The sequence below is a fragment of the Malaclemys terrapin genome, chromosome 1 (assembly GCF_027887155.1).
Source record: "Malaclemys terrapin pileata isolate rMalTer1 chromosome 1, rMalTer1.hap1, whole genome shotgun sequence".
In the NCBI taxonomy this organism is placed as follows: domain Eukaryota; kingdom Metazoa; phylum Chordata; order Testudines; family Emydidae; genus Malaclemys; species Malaclemys terrapin.
In genome coordinates this window covers 110124820-110143927 of record NC_071505.1, presented here as the reverse complement: position 1 = coordinate 110143927, position 19108 = coordinate 110124820, and the positions used below count along the sequence as shown (strand labels likewise).

The following is a 19108-nucleotide window of genomic DNA, read 5'->3' as shown; positions in this document are numbered from 1 at the left end:
TTTAAGATTATTTGGGCTGGTGGGAGGAGAGAGATTCCATTATCAGTTGGTTCCTATGAGAGAACAGAACTGGGCTATTGTCACTTACAACCACTGGCTAAATTCTAAAGGCCACTGCTCTTAATATTCCAAGGCAACAAATCTAAACAATTTTTGCCACAGTGGGGTACAATCATTTCAATGACTTTCAAAAAATTAGAGATGGCGCAATTTTTACCATAGTGGGGTACAATCATTTCAATGACTAAAAAATTAGAGATGGCGCAATTTTCTTTGAAGTGGCAGCAGTGCAGGCCTCTGATGTGTGTCACTGATTGCTTAATAGTTCGGTCTGGCTTTATTTCTTCCTAGATTGCTACACCATGAAGTCAGACAATACTTGGATAATTTAGCACCGTATCAGGGGACGGCAGCCCTATTTAAGATTTTAAAATTGGCCATTGTTAAAAAGAAGCTACTATCTCATTATCTTTGGAATAGCAACCTACAGTGAGATTATCAAGGCCCAATCTGAAATGCAAACATTCTAATACTACACTCAGTAAACCAACAAAAATGAAAAGCTTCAGAAGTACATCAGAGTACTGGATGAAGCAGGGGATTAGCAACTGATAGAAGCAAAAGATTTAGTGTTTCACTTTTAGGTCACTGGTTTGAATCTATTCCTGTTGATAATGAATTAAAACTATTTTATCTGATATCTGCTTGGTGGCTTATGTGAAATGAATTGATAATTTCCTATTCCTAATAAAGAGATTTCCACTTGGGGTGTGTAAATGATGCAAAATCCAGGATATGTGGAGCATATGAACTGAACCCTGCAGAATCTGTTCACATGGGGTAGTAATGGGTCAATCCCTGTAGGTTCATTTGGAGACTTGGCTCTATCGTAACTCACATCTCTAAGAAAATCCTGACACCAACTTCCTTGTGACATCTTACATAATTTAGATGTTCACAAGAGTGGCTCATTAGTCCTCTTGGTTTTCCTTGAGCATCTACTGTTTCCACTTCTATGGTTTCCAGGGTGCAATGTGGCCATCCACCGCTGTGGTTTCTTAGGGAAACCAGTTAGTATGGACTGCCGTTTTCTAGCTATTGTATTACAGATTAAAGACCTTTCTCATGGATGTTGACTTAGAGCTGCCACCTCTTTCTCTCTTTGCTATATGAAAAAGATACTCATCTTGCAAAGTTGCAATATAACTCTGAGAAGATATGTTCTCATGCAGCAAGGCCCAAAATAAATGCAAGACAAAATAATTTACCACCTAGGTATGTGCAAATGTGAGACCTATGAAATTGCACCCAGGTCTTTAACATTGCTCCCTCATAGCCCAAGGTCTCTTATTTAATGCTTCAGCTAAATTATAATACTGATGTTTGTAACATTGCACCATTTTCCATGCCAATTTGCTGAGGCCACAAACAGGATTCCTATCTCCACTGAAGACCCAAAGAGAAGGGGAAGCTTGTCTGTGAGGAACAAAGCCCAGATTAAAATATTTGCAACAATACTAAAAAGGCACAGAAAGTGACAAGCTAAGGAAACTGTATTTTGTATTTACACATACATATCTGTTTGAGAGTACCTCTAAGTAGAGTGAATAATTTTTAAAAATGTAAATATATTTTTAAATGAAAAATCTGCTTTTATTTACATGTTGCTAGTTTACTTTCTTCCAATTTCATAATGTTAAATTGACAAAGTGGATGTTTTGTGCTTGTTTTTTTATTAGTTTCCTAATTATTAGAAAAAATTCAAATGTTGCATAGACTTTTCACACTTAAAATGCTCATCTACAGTCCAGGTTCATAGTAACATCCTTGCCATGAGACCACCACAGACTCAAAAAGAAGATTGACAAGAAAACAGCCCATGCACGATTTGTCAACGCCATCTCTTTCCAAAAAAGGAGGGATAGCTCAGTGGTTTGAGCATTGGCCTGCTAAACCCAGGGTTGTGAGTTCAATCCTTGAGGGGGCTACTTAGGGATCTGGGGCAAAATCAGTAAAGTGTTGTATGAAAGGAGAGAAGGTTAGCACTCCCCTTGATAAGGATGGAAGAGGTCCTAGTGACCTTCACAACACGCATATGGTTAAGGCATTGCCACTTACTTCGTGGCATCTAACCAAGTTTTTTGGGGGGGAGGGATAGCTCAGTGGTTTGAGCATTGGCCTGCTAAACCCAGGGTTGTGAGTTCAATCCTTGAGGGGGCCACTTGGGGATCTGGGGCAAAATCAGTACTTGGTCCTGCTAGTGAAGGCAGGAGGCTGGACTCGATGACCTTTCAAGGTCCCTTCCAGTTCTAGGAGATGGGATACTGAACTTTCACAAATCAAGAAAGCTAAAATTCTTTGACCAGGATAATCTCCTGCACCAGGATTTGCAGTAGCTGGCCATCACTTCAAAGTGATTCACGGAAAGACTGAATGTTTTCAGAAAATGCTGAGTGACTACATGAGTACACGTGTAGATGATTGGTGTAATGTTCACAACACAGTAACTGCTGAAGGAGGAGCTATTTACTTGTATAAAAATACAATTCCTCTGGTCTTCCACATTAAACGGAATAGACGACTACAGTCCACTAGTGATAAAATTAAAAGTTGTGACATATGTTCCATATGACTAGTTTTGTGACGGACAAAACCACCAAGGTGACTAAGAGGAGAGTTTTACCAGAAAAAGAAAATACTATACATTCTAAAAATATTGACAAAAGACATGGAAGAACATAACAGATCATATTATCTGGTGGTCCCAAACCTGCAAGTGTGCAACCTGCTCATTAGCAGATCCTTGTGCTCACATTGCACAGAGACCTACTGACTTCAGTGGGCCTCCAGATAGATGCAAGACTCTGCCCGAGTGGATACAGTTGTAGGACTGGAGACCATGTGATTAAATTCTTTCCCCCAAACTACTCTGCAGCTGCCAAATACAAAAACAGCTAAGTGACCATTCTTGAAGATTGCCTAGAAGTGTATTTATGTTGCAAAGTGGCACAAGTTAATGAAAATCTGAGACGTATAGAGTAAATATTGAATATATTGTTTGCCAGAAGGTAATAAATATTAATCTAAAGAATCGCACCAAATATTGAAATTGGTTGTAATAGCACATGACTCTATTGAACTGCAATTAGATGGCAAAATGGATGCATTCTGAAAGTGTTGCGTTATCAAGCTTTAGTATCATGTAACAGATGATCAATCACAATATACGCCAGTTTTCATTTACCACAGAGGAATCAATACTTGCTTTTAAATAAAAGGCCTATACACCTCTACCCCGATATAATGCTGTCCTCGGGAGCCAAAAAATCTTACTGCGTTATAGGTGAAACCACGTTACATTGAACTTGCTTTGATCCGCTGGAGTGCACAGCCCCGCCCCCCCCGGAGCACTCCCTTACCGCATTATATCCGAATTCGTGTTGTATCGGATCGCATTATATCGGGGTAGAGGTGTACTAGAAGTGGGTTTTTGCCAGCAGTAATTCAATGGCAAGCCAACTCTCCTGCATTGAAGAAGTTATATTCCCTCCAATTAAATACAGAAAAACTATAAGTTAGTCAGTAGTGGAATGTTCAATTAAGTTTTCTGAGAGAAAACAAGATGTCTCAACTGTTAACTTTTACAGTTTGTGCTGGTGTTGAATGAGTACAGTAACTCCTCAGATAAAGTCATCCTGGTTAATGTTTCATTGTTACGTTGCTGACATGCTCGTTTAAAGTTGCACAATGCTCCCTTATAAAGTTGTTTGGCAGCTGTCTGCTTTGTCCACTGCTTGCAGAAAGAGCAGCCTATTGGAGCTAGCTGGTGGGGGCTTGGAACCAGGGTGGACTGGCAGCCCCCCTATCACCTCCCCGCTCCCCTAAGTTCCCTGTGTGGCAGCCACCCAGCAGGCTATCAATTGCCGGCAGTTCAGCTGTCCCTCCCCCACTGCCATGTGCTGCTCCTGCCCTCTGCCTTGGAGCCGCTCCCAGGAGCCTCCTGCTTGCTGTGCAGGGGGGCTAATGTCAGGGTGTCCTCCTCCCCCTGTCCCCTGCTTACCCCAATCTCCATAGAGCACGGGGGGGGGAGGGGGAAACACGACAGGGCTCAGGATGAAGAATGCTGGCAGCAGCTGCTCTCTCAACTTCCTGGTCTACTTAGAGTGTTTCAGCGTACTTAAAAGGGGCAATGTGCATCTTTCACACACAGGATATGTGTCTCTGTCTGCCATGCTGTTTTCCCTCCCTACATTCGTGCTGTCTTGTAGAGTATGAGGCTACATTAACAACGTGTTAACCCTTGAGGGCTTAGCCGAGTTCTAGTTCATCATTTAGCAGTAAGGCATTCCCTGGGAAATATCCCACCCTCTGACTCCACCACCTCAACCAAGCTTCACAATCATCATTGCTGTGTACAGTATTAAAGTGTTTATTTAAAACTTTTACTGTGTATACATATATATATAATATAGTCTTTTGATAAAAAAAAATTCCCTGGAGCCTAACCTCCCCCCCCATTTACATTATTTCTTATGGGGAAATTGGATTCGCTTAACATTGTTTAGCTTAAAGTCACATTTTTCAGGAACATAACTACAACGTTAAGCGAGGAGTTACTGTATCAGAGTAGCAGCCGTGTTAGTCTGTGTCCGCAAAAAGAACAAGAGTACTTGTGGCACTTAGAGACTAACAAATTTATTTGAGCATAAGGAATGGACACAAATCTGACATTAGGAATCATAACATTCAAAAACCAGTAGGAGAACACTTCAACCGCCCTGGTCACTCAGTAACAGACTTAAAGGTGGCAATCTTGCAACAGAAAAGCTTCAAAAACAGACTCCAAAGAGAAACTGCTGAACTTGAATTAATATGCAAACTAGATACCATCAGTTTAGGTTTGAATAGAGACTGGGAATGGCTGAGCCATTACACACATTGAATCTATTTCCCCATGTTAAGTATCCTCACACCTTCTTGTCAAACTGTCTGAAATGGGCCATCTTGATTATCACTACAAAAGTTTTTTTTCTCCTGCTGATAATTGCTCATCTTAATTAATTATCCTCTTAGAGTTTCACGTTCTCTGTATGTGTATATATATCTCCTTCTATATGTTCCAGTCTATGCACCTGATGAAGTGGGCTGTAGCCCACGAAAGCTTATGCTCAAATAAATTTGTTAGTCTCTAAGGTGCCACAAGTACTCCGTTTTTTTTTGCGAGTTACTGTATGTTCATGTACTGGTGTCCTGCATTCAAAGATTAGAAAGAACAATTGTAACAGACTAGGTTTCAAATGTGTTTTTTCTTCTCAAGTATTTTAATTCTGAAAGCCTTTGAAAACCCTCAGCAAATTTGAATAATGAGTATGTTTCTTCCTCTGAGGAAGGAGAGCCTCATTTTTCTCAGACCCCTTTCTGGGTGATTTGGACACTGGAGTCAACTAATGCAACAGCAGATGAAGTTAAGGCCCAGTTCTACACTAGACTTACATCGGTATAACTACATTGCTCAGGGGTGTGAAAAAGTTACCTGTTCCATAACTGGCGTTCTTCGAGATGTGTTGCTCCTGTCTATTCCACAGTAGGTGTGCGTGCTCACCACGTGCACCGGTTCCAGAAATTTTTCCCTTAGCTGTATCCGTAGCCAGGGAGCCCCGCGGCGACCGCTGGAGTGGTGCCTGTATATTGCGCTATAAGGGGAGCCACGGGCTCCCCCCACCCTCAGTTGCTTCTTGCCAGACAACTCCGACAGAGGGGAAGGAGGGCGGGGTGTGGAATAGACAGGAGCAACACATCTCAAAGAACGCCAGTTACGGAACAGGTAACTGTCCTTTCTTCTTCGAGTGATTGCTCCTGTGTATTCCACAGTAGGTGATTCCAAGCAGTATCTGTTGGAGGTGGGTAGGCGTTCACAATGGTTCGGGACGAAGTACCGTCCTGCTGAACCTGGCGTCGTCCCGAGACTGGGAGACGATCGCATAATGCGAAGTAAATGTGTGAACTGAGGCCCATGTGGCCGCCCTACAGATGTCCTGAATGGGGACATGGGCGGCATAGGCAGCTGATAAGGCCTGAGCCCTCGTAGTGTGAGCCTTAATGATAGGTGGCGGGGGGAATCCCTGCCAGGTCATAGAATGTGCGTATGCACGAGGTAATCCAGCGGGAGAGCCGCTGGGTAGAGATAGGTTGCCCTCTTGCCCACTCAGCCGAGGCAACAAAGAGCTAAGAGGACCTCCGGAATGGCTTAGTCTGATCCAGATAAAAAGCCAAAGCCCTACGAACATCTAGCGTATGGAGGCGGTGTTCCTCGTTAGAGGCTTGGGGCAGAGCATGGGAAGAAAGATACTCTGCTCCATATGGAAGGCGGAAACCACCTTCGGGAGGAACGCCGGGTGTGGGTGAAGCTGGACCTTATCCCTATGGAAAACCGTATACGGGGGTTCTGAGGTTAAGGCCCTGAGTTCCGAAACACATCAGGCAGACTTGATCGCCACGAGGAAGGCCACCTTCCACGAGAGGTGCGACCAGGAACACGTGGCTAATGGTTTGAAGGGGGGCCCCCGTGAGACGTGACAAGACCAAGTTGAGGTCCCATTGTGGCATGGGGGGGGGCCTAGCGTACGGGAACGAATGGACTAGGCCCTTCAGGAAATGGGAGGTCATAGGGTGGGAGTAGACGGAGTACCCTTGCACCGGCGGGTGAAAAGCCAATATAGCTGTGAGGTGCACCCTGACCGAGGCTGGTGCTGGACCGTGGGTCCTAAGGGACAAAAGGTAGTCCAGGACGAACTCGAGAGGAGCGGAGGCGGGGGAACTCCTTGCTCGTTCACCCACTGGTAAATCTGTATCACTTCGCCACGTATGTCCGATGTGTGGACGGCTTCCTGCTTTCCAGGAGGACCCGCCTAATCTGCTCCGAACACCTGTTCTCTTCCTCGTTTAGCCACGAAGCAGCCACGCTGTCAGGTGGAGCGTGGCTAGGTTGGGATGGAGGAGGCGTCCCCCGTCTTGGGAGAGGAGGTCCGAGCGGGGCGGAGCGGTAGTGGCCTCGGGGGGGCTGCCAAGAGGTGTAGTAGGAGCCCGTACCAGTGCTGGTGGGGTCACGCTGGGGCTATGAGAATGACCCTCGCCTTGTCCACCTTTACCTTCTCCAGGACCTTGGCGATGAGGGAAAGCGGGGGGAAAGCATATAGGAGCTGGCCCGACCAGCTCATAAGGAACGCATCGAAGATCGCGCCTTCCCCCACCTTTCCCCTGGAGCAGAACTGGGGGCAATGCCGGTTCTGGTGGGTTGCAAACAGGTCGATTTGGGGAGCTCCCCACTCTAGGAAGATCTGGTGGGTGACCTCCGAGTGGAGCGACCACTCATACTGGGGGGAGAAGACCCTGTTGAGGCGGTCTGCTTGTGTACTGCGGACGCCCGGGAGGTGAGCAGCCCTCAGGGAGATATCGTGGGCTATACAGAATTCCCATAAGGTCAGGACTTCCCAGCATAGGGCTAGGGAATGAGTACCGCCCTGCTTGTTGATATAGTACATGGCGACGGTGTTGTCCGTGAGGACTCTGACTACCCTGCCACGAAGGTGCGTGAGAAACGCCATACACGCCAGTCGTATCGCCCTGAGTTCCCCGACATTTATGTGCAGGGACAAGTCCGGGGTCGACCACGTCCCTTGGGTCTGTACATCTCCCATGTGGGCTCCCCAGCCTAGGTCTGAAGCATCGGACATCAGGTCTATGGATGGGCTAGCCTCCCTGAAGGGAACCCCTTGTAGCATATTGCTCAGGAGGGACCACCACCGAAGGGAAGCCAATACCGGGGACGGGATTGTGAGGATCTTGTCTAGGCCGTCCCGGGCTTGGGAGAACTGGGAAGCTAGCCATAGTTGGAGGGGCCTCATCCGGAGTCTGGCATGGCGGACCTCGTACGTGCAGGCCGCCATGTGTCCCAGGAGCCGGAGGCATGCTCTGGCTGTGGTCACCGGGAATGTGGAGACCGAGGCAATGAGATCCCTTAGGGTCTCGAACCTGTCCAGGGGAAGAGAGGCCATAGCCTTGGAGCAGTCCAGGAGAGTTCCGATGAACTCTATGCGCTAGACTGGTACTAGAGTAGATTTGTCCTCGTTCACGACCAGGCCTAGGTTTTTGCAGGTGGCCAGGAGTAGACGCACGTGGAACTCCACCTCTGGATGAGACTTGCCCTTGAGGAGCCCGTCATCCAGATAAGGAAAGATTTGTACCCCCTGCTTCCTGAGATACGCCGCCACCATTGCCATGCATTTCGTGAACACCTTGGGGGTTGTGGACAGGCCAAAGGGGAGGACCGCAAACTGGTAGTGCCCCGTCCCCACCACGAATCTGAGGAAGTGTCTGTGCCCCTCGAAGATGTGGACATGGAAATAAGCGTCCTGGCGGTCCAGGGCAGCATAACAGTTCCCTGGGTCTAGAGAGGGGATAATAGAAGCCAGGGACACCATGCAGAACTTGGAACGGGTTAGGAACCTGTTCAGGTCGCGCAGGTCCAGGATGGGTCTGAGACTCCTTTTTGCCTTGGGGATCAGGAAGTAACGGGAGTAGAACTCCTTGCCCTGGAACTGTGTTGGGATGCGTTCCACCGCCCCGAGGCTGAGTAGCAGATCCACCTCCTGGTCTAGGAGGCGGGCATGCTCGGGATCCCCCGGGACCATGACGGGGGGTGGGTGGCTTGGCTGAGGAGAAGTGAACTGCAAATAGTGCCGAGGACCCACTGGTCCGACGTTATGAGGGACCAAGCCATGAGGAAGGCAGACAAACGGTTGCAGAACACAAACTTTATTGCTCGGGGGGTCTCCCTGGCAACAGGCCCAGTGCCCCCCTGCAAACAGTCAAAATTGCCGCTTTCCCGCCCCTTGCCCTTAGGGGGACCAGGCTGTTGGGTAGAGCGGGACTGCCTCCGAGACCGGCGTTTCTGGTCTCTAGGCCTTTTATATGGGGGCTTGTATCTGCTCCTAGCAGGTTGAGCCGCCGGGAGCGATTTGGCCTTGTCCTTCACCGGAGGGATGTAGAGGCCCAAGGTCTGCATGGTGGTGCGGGAGTCTATCATTCCATACAGCCTAACGTCTGTCTGGTCCGCGAAAAGCACCGTGCCATCGAACGGGAAGTCCTGCATCAGAGATTGGGCCTCCGTCGACAGACCCGATAACAGGAGCCATGACGCCTGGCGCATGGAGATTGCGGAAGCCATGGAGCGAGCCGCCATATCAGCCGCGGCCTGCAGGGCCGCCTTAGCTGCAGTCGACCCCTCTTCCACCAGAGTCCTGAAGTCCTTCCTGTCCCCGTCTACGAGAAGGGGCTCAAATTTAGGCCAGGACCCCACAGGTTAAAGTCATATCTGCTGAGCAAGGCCTGGTGGTTGGCTACTCTCAGCTGAAAACTAGCTGACAAATAAATCTTTCTGCCAAAGGAATCGAGTCTCCTGGCATCTTTGTTCTTAGGGATGGGTGCAGGTTGGCTTTGGTGCTCCCTGTGGTTCATCGACTCAACCACAAGTGAGTTAGGCGCCGGGTGGGAATAAAGGTATTTGTGACCCTTTGCCAGCACAAAGTACTTCCTCTCAGCCTTCTTGGAGATTGGAGCCAAGGAGGCGGGAGTTTGCCACAGGGAACTGGTGATGTTGGCAACCCCTTGGTGTAGCGGCAGGGCCACACGGCCCAGTGCCGAGTGAGATAAAACGTTGAAGAGGGAATCAGACGGTCCCTCCATCTCCTCGGCTTGCAGCTGAAGGCTGGATGCCACCCACTTCAGCAAGTCCTGGTGTGCCTTAAAGTCCTCCTGCAGAACCAAAGGCGGAGGAGCCACAATGGCGTTGTCCGGTGTCGAAGACGCAGCACGCGCAGAGCCAGGCACCACGATCGGTGCCCGGGCATTGAAACCCAGGTCGGAGTCCAGTCGCGGGTCCGCCAAGTCCTGGCCTGTCGACTTATCCCATGGACGGTCTGACGAGGCCTGGAACGCCTGGGACGCTCTAGCGACCGAATGGGCCCCAGGCTGGGTTGGTACCTGCTGCCACGGTGCCCACTAGCACCATTGTCCTTGCCATGGGGTACCTGATGGCACAACGTGCCCCAGCGGGGCAGCACGGCCCAAGGACAGGAAGAGGGGCGCCGAGGCCAAGGTGGACGAAGAGCGTTTGGTGCCACGGGAGCGATGGGAACGGTGCCCATGGCAACGTCTCCCTTGCGATCTGGACCTTGATGACGAGGAACGGTACCCCCTCAATGAACTGCTTCGATACCCGTGATGGCGGTTCAAAGCCCGGTGCCCTGATGCCGAGGTACCCCCGAGGGGAGTTTCTGGCGTGGCGCCTAGACGAGCGGGAGCTGGAATGGGAATGGCGACGTCTGTCCCATGGAGAGCGGCTCCGATAACCATGTCTAGCAGGTGAGTGTGCCCGGTGCCTCCCTCAGTGCCTCCGCTCGCTGGCAGACGGCGTGGAGGGTCCCCGCGACTCCCGTCCCGACAGCGGCCCTGCTGGTCTGGCCAGCATCGAGGGTGGCCGGGAGCTGTCAGAGGAGCGGCCGCTGTGCGCCGAGTGGTGCGGGGAGCAATCTTAGGAGCGGGAACTGCGGCTGCTCAGAGAGGTCTGGTGGGCATGCCTCGCGACCTAGGGCCCGTGCCCGATTGTGAGCTCGGGACGGGCAGGGACATAATGTCTTTCGCCGCCTGCACCGCCTCCAGCGTCAACGGCATCTGTACCAGTGGGGATGCCTGGGTCAACACTACCGGGCTGCTCCGCTCCACACGAGTCAGAGCCTTAGAGCCCGGGGGGGATCGAGGGCTGCCCAGCATGGGACCAGCCTCCCCCTTGTCCTTATCGTGGTGGCGCTGCAAGGCTGAGCTCTTCCCTTGCTTCTTGGCGGGAGAGCGGCGCTGACTGGTCGAAGGGGCCTCGCTATGTACCGACGACGCGGCGGCCGGTGTCGAGTCCGATCTGCGCATCGGCGTCGGAGCCAGCGCCAACTCCATCAGGAGAGCTCGAAGTCTGAAGTCCCTCTCCTTTTTAGTTCTTGGTTTGAACGACCTACACATCTTGCACCAGTCGCTAATTTGAGTCTCACCCAGGCAGCAAAGACACACAGCGTGGGAGTCGCTCCTGGGCATAGAGCGGCGACAGGAGTCACATGACTTGAAGCCTGGGGCACGGGGCATGCCCGAAGCCCAAGCTAACACTGAGAACAATCTGATGAATGGTACCGCTAGAGAAGAAGGGCTGCAGCGAAGCTGGAGCACTAAGTTCCGACTACCTTCACTGGCAGCAAGAAGGAATTGAGGGTGGGGGGAGCCCGTGGCTCCCCTTATAGCACGATATACAGGCGCCACTCCAAGGGTCACCACGGGGCTCCCCAGCTACGGAAACTGCTAATGGAAAAACTTTCGGCACTGGTGCATGTGGCGAGCACGCACACCTACTGTGGAATTCACAGGAGCAATCACTCGAAGAAGAAATCTTCTCTCAGTTCTATGTTCTTATTTGCACTGGAAAAAAAGGTCCTGTGTATCATGCCTAAAGGATACATTTTAGTTTCTTCCTAAAGCTCATTTTCCTCCCCTTGACTCCAGTAAGGGGAAGCCTTCTGGATTTGGGGTCCATTGCTGTAGTTTATCTAGGCAGGAACGTCTTGAGTCCTACCTTTGACAGTTCTGGGTTTCTTAAAAATATAGGGAGGATTCTGTTCCATCCTATATTTGCCCCTTTACAACATGGCTATTGATACTCTCTCTTCAATTTGGAATTTAATTCTTTACTTTTCATTGGAGATTATGAAAGGTTATGCTCACTAGTTGTTGAGGAAAGAATGGTTATTTACCCTACAGCAACTTGTGTTTCTTTGAGATGTATTTTCCACAGATTCCACTCTTGTGCACCTGTGCCTGAGACCAGATTCTTTGGAACTGCAGTGTCCATCAGGGCCATGCCTGCACTCTGAGTGCCCTCTTGTTCCCCACAACTGAAATCATAAAGGGTGGGGCGGGCCGCAATCCACAGTATGTTCCTTTGCCAGTTAGAATCCCATAGGAGCAGGACTCTGATCAGCAGGGATAGAGGGCAGTTAGTGGAAACTATTTGGACAACTCATTTCAAAGAACCACAATTTCCATAAAGTATTTAACCAGTATTTCTTCAAGTGATTGTCCATACAGAGTCCCTTCTTTGTGACTAACAAGCAGTTACCCCCGTGCTAAGAGGCAGGTGAGCCTACTTGAAGAGTGATCATAGAACTGCCCTTCCAAATCTAACATCTGACCTGGAAACCTGCACCAGGGGATAATGAATAATTAAAGTTTGGATCAAACTTCAAATTGCTGCTCTACATATGGGGACGTTATCCAAGCGGGTAGCAGACGTCACCTAAGCCTAGTGGAATGAGCTCTAACCTGTCCAGGGATATCTCTCAACCAACACTATGCAAGCCCTGACACAGTCCGAGACTCACTTGGGTAGTCTTTGTGACAACACAGGTTGTGCCTTAGCCTTTTCAGCACATGCCATGAAGAGTCTAGGTGTACACTGAATGACTTGGTGTCATCTAAAAAGGACAATCTAAATGACTTGGTGTCATCATCTAAAACAGACAATGCTCTCACAACATCTAACATGTGAAGTTTCATTTTGCTCAGGGTGAAGTGTGGCTTCGGGAAGAAAACCAGAAGGTGCCTAAACCGATTGATGTGGAAGTCTGAAACCATATTAGACAGAAACTTTAGGTGAGGCCAGAGAGGGAGATTCTGCCAAAGACCATGTATGGGGGGGCCCACCCTGAGGGCCTAAATCTCTTCTATCCTCCTAGCTGATGTGATGGCCACCAAAAAGGCTGTTTTCATTGACAGGTGGTAAATAGAACAGGTTACCAATGGCTCAAAGTGGGGTCCATCAGTCTAGTCGACACCAACGTCTCAGAAAGAAGGGGGTTCCTGAACCATGAGACAAACATGGGAGAGCCCCTTGAGGAACCTTCCCACTGTAGGGTGCAAGAAAACTGTATTTAAACAAAAAGATAATTCTCAAATATCACTGCCAAGAGCGCTCATATCAAACTAGAAGAGAGGGCTGATTGCTTCAGGGAAAGTAATTAGTTCAGTATAGCTAGAACCAAGGCTGCTACTGGTAAAAGCTGATGCTGCACTGCCCAGAGAGAAAATCGCTTCCATTTGGCTCTCTATGTCAGTCTGGTCGAGGATTTCCTGCTTTGGAGCAAGATGTCCTGAAATTCACCAAACTTATTTCTGTAAATGTTAACCAGGCGGCATCCAAGCTGTCATGTACAGGGTTGCTAGATCGGGATGCAGAATCCGGATGATGTTCTGAGAGACCAGAACTGGCATGACTAGTAAGGTGATGGGTCATCATCATGATAGATTCATATGGTCCAAAACTCTTAGCTGCAGAAAGACTGTATACAGGCAGGTCATGTGATCCAGGGTCCTAAGGTGGTCTCAGTGACATGCTCACGAGGTAGATTTGAAGACAAGCTTCATTACAGGTATGAGACGGTTGGGTCCCTATGCCTCTTTATGACTTTGGTGTGGGGCATGAGGACTCAGAGCACAATGGAAACTCCTGGTCAAAAGACTCTGAATTCAAGCGTATGGGACACGCTCACACCATAAGTGTAACGGGCACATGGATAATCACTTGAAGGAGATGGGAAACTCTTAGCTTGTTAGCAGCTGCTGTGGTGTTTGTGGACACAGCTAACGCAGTCAGTCTCAGACTAAAAAATTCTTTTCTCATGCAAAGATATATTTGTGTTGTTTAAACTATGTATATGTTCTCTTGTCAAATTTTTGGGGGTGAAACTTCAAAAGCACTCTCCTGAGGCCAACTTTTAATAAAAGTGCACCCAAATTGCATATGTGATTGCATCTGAAACTGCAAATGTAGCAAAGGGAAACTGAAAATCTGTAGGCAAAGTAATTCATTTTACATTGAGCAACTTTGCTGCATATTCTGGAAAATTTTGCTACTGCATGTGTCTTTTGGGCACCCAATTTATCACCAATTCACTAATTATTCTGAAAAATGCCCCCAACTGTATTATCACAATGATTGTAACACCACTTTTTGGGGTGCTTTTTGTTTAGTGATATGCTACAATACTGTGTTGAGTCAGTTATCTCCACACTTCAGTATTTGAAGATGCACAGCATATGCTGCCTTTAATTATGGCTCTATACACACTATTGTTGAAGCCATGCTAGCAATAAACCACATTTAAGCAAACTTATTGTTTGTGGGGTTCCAGCATTGTTTTCCTGACCAACGATAGGTGGGGCAGTCCCCCCAAAACCTTCTAGTTCTTATATTAACTGTAAATTAGATGGCTTCCTTTGGCCTGAGACTAGTATGTTATACATTTTCTCCCTCTCCAAAGAGGTAGCTGGAGTCTCCCTCCAGTTATATTTTTGATACCCCTTTTTAGAGTCATTCAGCCACCAAAGCTTCAGTAAAAATTTCCCTACCAACCAGTTTTATACTTATAACAATAAGGTTATGAACTATAGAGGCCAAATATATCAGCCCTTATAACATGAAGGTGGGAAGGGATCTACCATGGCATTCTTTGCCTATGCAGCTAAGGATATTTTAAGCAGGACAGGTAGAACAAACTCTTCTTCAGGTGAATTTTATCTAAGAGGCCACTGCTCTTTTGGTTCCATTGCTCTAGAAAGGCCAGCATAAGTGGTCAGTGAGGACAATAAATTTAGGGAACCAGCTTTATTAGAGAGAACTTAATGCCCAAGAGTTGTAGAATTTCTTGAATCCTGGGATAATGGGGCTGATATTCTTGGCCAGTGAGAATTTCTTGGTAAGATGTTGCTGTGACAGATGGACCCATACTGAAACTCTTGAAGACAGCCCTCTATGTGGATGTGCAATTGGGTCAGAATAAAGTCAGTCTTTTCTTGACAAATGAAAAAGCTCTCATCCATCAGGAGTGTTACCATAGATTTCACTGCCAAAGTGACCTATAGAGCTGAAGAAATCTGAACCTGCCAATTGTCCAAGTAAAGTAGAATATGGATCTTCTAGTGCCAGACAGCCACCATCAGCATGATCGGGACACTTTAGAACAGTGCTGCAAAGGACCAAAGACCAAACAAGACATGCATATGACACCTTTCTTTTCCTAGAGCAACCCAGAGAAGCTCTGATGCACAGATATGCATCTTTTAAATCTGTAAATGCTAAAGAATACCCAGATTCTACTGAGGCTAAGATAATTCTGACTGTCTTCATTTTTTAATAATTTTGATTGTACAAATTAATTAACTATCTGAGCTCCAAAATCAATGTTATATTTCTCCTAAATTCTTAGATACTGTCAATAGAAGGGAGAACATCCCTGTAATCTCTTGGAACTAGTCTTACTGCTTGAATTTCCTGCTAATGGACTGTCCTCATGATCTTCTATCATTTCTTTGGGTCTGAAGGAAAAGGGGATGGATTAATGTGATCTGAAGTCTACCCCCAGCAGAACCCAATAAGCAGTGGTTATCAGTCTACAGCTTATCAGGAAAATGACTACCTATCTCCCAATGGAAGGACAGAATTACAGATGGCTGTGGTTCACTTGCAGGACTCAGAAGACCTTAGGCCATCTGACCTTAGTTCAGGCTGGAAAGGATCTCCTAAACATATGTCTGAACTGGGACTTCAGTGAGCTGAATACAGTCTCTCAAAATGGATAACTAAGGCTTTCTATTTTCTTAAAGTCAGACCTCTGCTCTATCCAGGGTGGATAAAAATCAGTCTTTTTTTTTTTTTTTTTTTTTTGATAAAATGCTTTTTGAGGGGAAAAAACCTATCTAAGATATTGTATCTTAATTAAAACTATAGCTCAAAGGTATCACCATGGAATAGAGATTACACATTCTAATTCTATCATATAAGACAATAAATTCATGTAACGTTTAAGAAAAGTTTTGTAAATAGCTCATGGATTAGGGACTCAATCTTATGGGGTTCCAAGGGCTTCTATATAGATTATTTAGATTAATCTTTCTATCTACCCAATGAGACTCAGTGCTCAATCTAGAAGATACCATCAGAGATGCTTAGTTTTGCAGTTCTCAAACTGTGGATTTGTGTCTCCAGAGATAACATGCTTGTTAACAGCAAAAATATTTTTAAATAAAGAAATAAATATAGAGAGGTGAGAAATAACAGACCTCAATCCTATTGTCCCTCTGAAAATTTGTGTACACAGAGTCAATCCCTTACCTCTCTCTAAAAGTGCAAAGTTCCAAAAAGTTCAACGAATAGAAGATAGTTGGGGGCGGAATGAATTTGGAAACGGAGAAGTCGTCTGGAGATGAATGTGAGAAGGGAGGGAAAGGCAGTAGAAACACAAGTGAAACTGTTTGAGCAGCATATTACAGAAGTCTTGAGGTCTTTCTGAGTGTAGCCGTCATAGATTTGAGATCTACATACCATTTTCTCACTAGAAGGGAAAACCCATAATGGCAGCAGGCCGTAAAAGAGACCCAGTTTGGGAATATTTTAATGAAGTTCCCTCTCCCTGTGGGTAAGACAGGCATGTGTGCAAAATGCAAACAGTGCAACAAAGAAATGCAAGGCCTGGTTGCCCGAATGAAACAACATCATGAGAAGTGTTCCTTCTCAGGAGGAAGCTGCGTTGAAGATGATGAAAGGAACATGTCTGAACACGCAGGATCTTCAGGTTGGTAAACTTTTTTTTTTTTTCATACTTCTTTCTTAAGGACTGCCTGTCTTCGTTCTGGACTATTCTTGAATTCTTATGTTTGAGCAAAAAATATAGTTGTTACTCTATGGTGCTATCATTTTAGATGCAGTTGTGATAAAAAATAAATAGCTGAAATAGGCAGATATTTCTTTTACAATTTCACCTTTAAAGTAGTACTGAGTGTCAGTGAATGCAATGAGTAATACTTATGAGAAGTATGGTGGTAATAATTAAATAACTGCATTGACTTATTTTGTTTAGGAGAATCCAGAATCCTGTATGTTGAGGATGAACACCATCCACCTTCAAGATCACCATAATTTTCTATAGTTTCAGAGTTAGTTGCCAATGATAGTGTTTCAGTCACATCATGTAGGTCACATAGCCACAGTATATCACCTGTAGCAAAAAGAAAAAATAATCTTCCATCATCCAGAAACAACCACTGATAAGTTTGTGATAAGAACCAGCAGATTACAAAAAGAGGTAATTGATGCATAAACAAACAGGGCGATTTTTTCAACAAACTCTCCTTTCCATATGATTGAGAACCCTCACTTCATTAACATGATTCAGTCATTAAGACCAGAATACAGTTCACCCAACAGAGCAGATGTCACAGGCAAATTGCTGGATAAAGTGTATGAAAGAGAAATTGAGCAGTGTGCAAAAGGTCTAGAGGGTGAAATTATTAGAATCATAGAATATCAGGGTTGGAAGGGACCTCAGGAGGTCATCTAGTCCAACCCCCTGCTCAAAGCAGGACCAATCCCCAGACAGATTTTTGCCCCAGATCCCTAAATGGCCCCCTCAAGGATTGAACTCTCAACCCTGGGTTTAGCAGGCCAATGCTCAAACCCCTGAGCTATCCCTCCCCCCCACAGTCTTGATGGGTGAAGCAATGTCCACAATGATCCTGTTGTATGTGCTTATGTGACAACAGAAGAAGGGAATGTCTTCCTTACAGAAACAATTGATACATCAGGAAATGCACACAAAGTAGAATACTTACAAGAAGTAGCAGTAAAATCTATAACTGTGAAAAAAAATTCAAATGTCTAGTACACAGCTTGGTCACAGACAATGCTGCAAACATATCCAAGATGAGAAGAAATTTAGAAGAGAGTCCCAAGCTAATAACATACGGATGCAGTGCTCATTTAATGCATCTCCTAGCCAAAGACTTCAGTGTTCCAGAAATAAAGGCTAATGTTGCTGAAATTGCAAAATACTTCCACAACCACCACTTTGCAGCAGCTACTCTGAAAAAAGTGGGAGGAACCAAGCTGACTCTCCCACAAGACATACGATGGAACTCAGTAATGGACTGTTTTGAGCACTATATCAAGAACTGGCTTAATCTGATGACAGTTTGTGAACAAAATCATGAAAAAAATAGATGGCACTGTCACAGCCAAAGTTCTCAACACTGGGCTTAAGAGAAATGTTGAACACATGCGGAGTACTTGAAACCTATTCTGTAGCCTTGAACCAAATGCAGGGAAATAGCTGTTTTATTGCTGACGCTGTTGAAATTTGGAAGGAACTGAATGAGATCTTAAAAAGAGAAATATGCAATGACAGAGTTAAATTACAAACATTAAAAAAACAAATGGGACAAGCACTATCTCCAGCTCACTTTCTTGCAAATATTCTCAATACTCGGTATCAGGGTCAATCCTTAACTGCTGAAGAAGAGGAGTTGGCTATGACATGGACATCCATAATGCCAACTATAATAAACTTCAGAGCTAAGGATGAACCATTCAAGAAATAGATGTTTGCTGATGATGTTTTAAAGAAAGTCACACCAGTGAACTGAAGTCATTTAAGTACTTGGATTCAGAGACTGTTGAAGTGATAATCTCACTTTTAACAGCAGTAGCTTCTTCTGCCGATGTAGAAAGAATATTTTCTTCCTTTGGAATAATTCATTCCAAATTGAGAAATCATTTGGGACCTGAAATGTCCTGAAAAAGCAGGAAAGCTTGTTTTTCTTTTCTAGATTATGAACAAACAGGAAAATGAAGGCGAAGACATCTGAGTTAGCTGCATTTTAAGTTTCCCATGTTGACCTGGCTAACACAGTTGATTAAATTTTTTTTTTAATATTTCATTTAACTATTTTAGTTAAAAACAATTTTAACAAAAACAAACCTGATTTTAAAAAACTTGAACATTTAATAATTTCAAAAATTCACATGCTTGTTTTGTTAAAATATTATATGTTTGCTGTTGAAGAAAAAATCCAGAATACATAACGTTGTTGTTTTAGTTAAATAAAACAATTTAAATGTCTGGTGAGAAAATCCTCCAAATATGAATGATTAACCTGTTGAACTGGAGATATTTATAAAGTC

General features: G+C 45.9%; 1 protein-coding gene and 1 non-coding gene across 6 annotated transcripts in view; one reads left to right on the top strand and one right to left on the bottom strand.

Annotated features, from left to right (window-relative positions):
- The window catches only part of ERC1 (ELKS/RAB6-interacting/CAST family member 1), a 539904-nt gene that overhangs the window by 219945 nt on the left and 300851 nt on the right, over positions 1-19108 (bottom strand). The window lies entirely within an intron of this gene.
- LOC128830695 (U6atac minor spliceosomal RNA) lies at positions 2017-2144 on the top strand. Its single transcript, XR_008443654.1, has one exon. It is a non-coding gene; the product is annotated as a U6atac minor spliceosomal RNA (small nuclear RNA).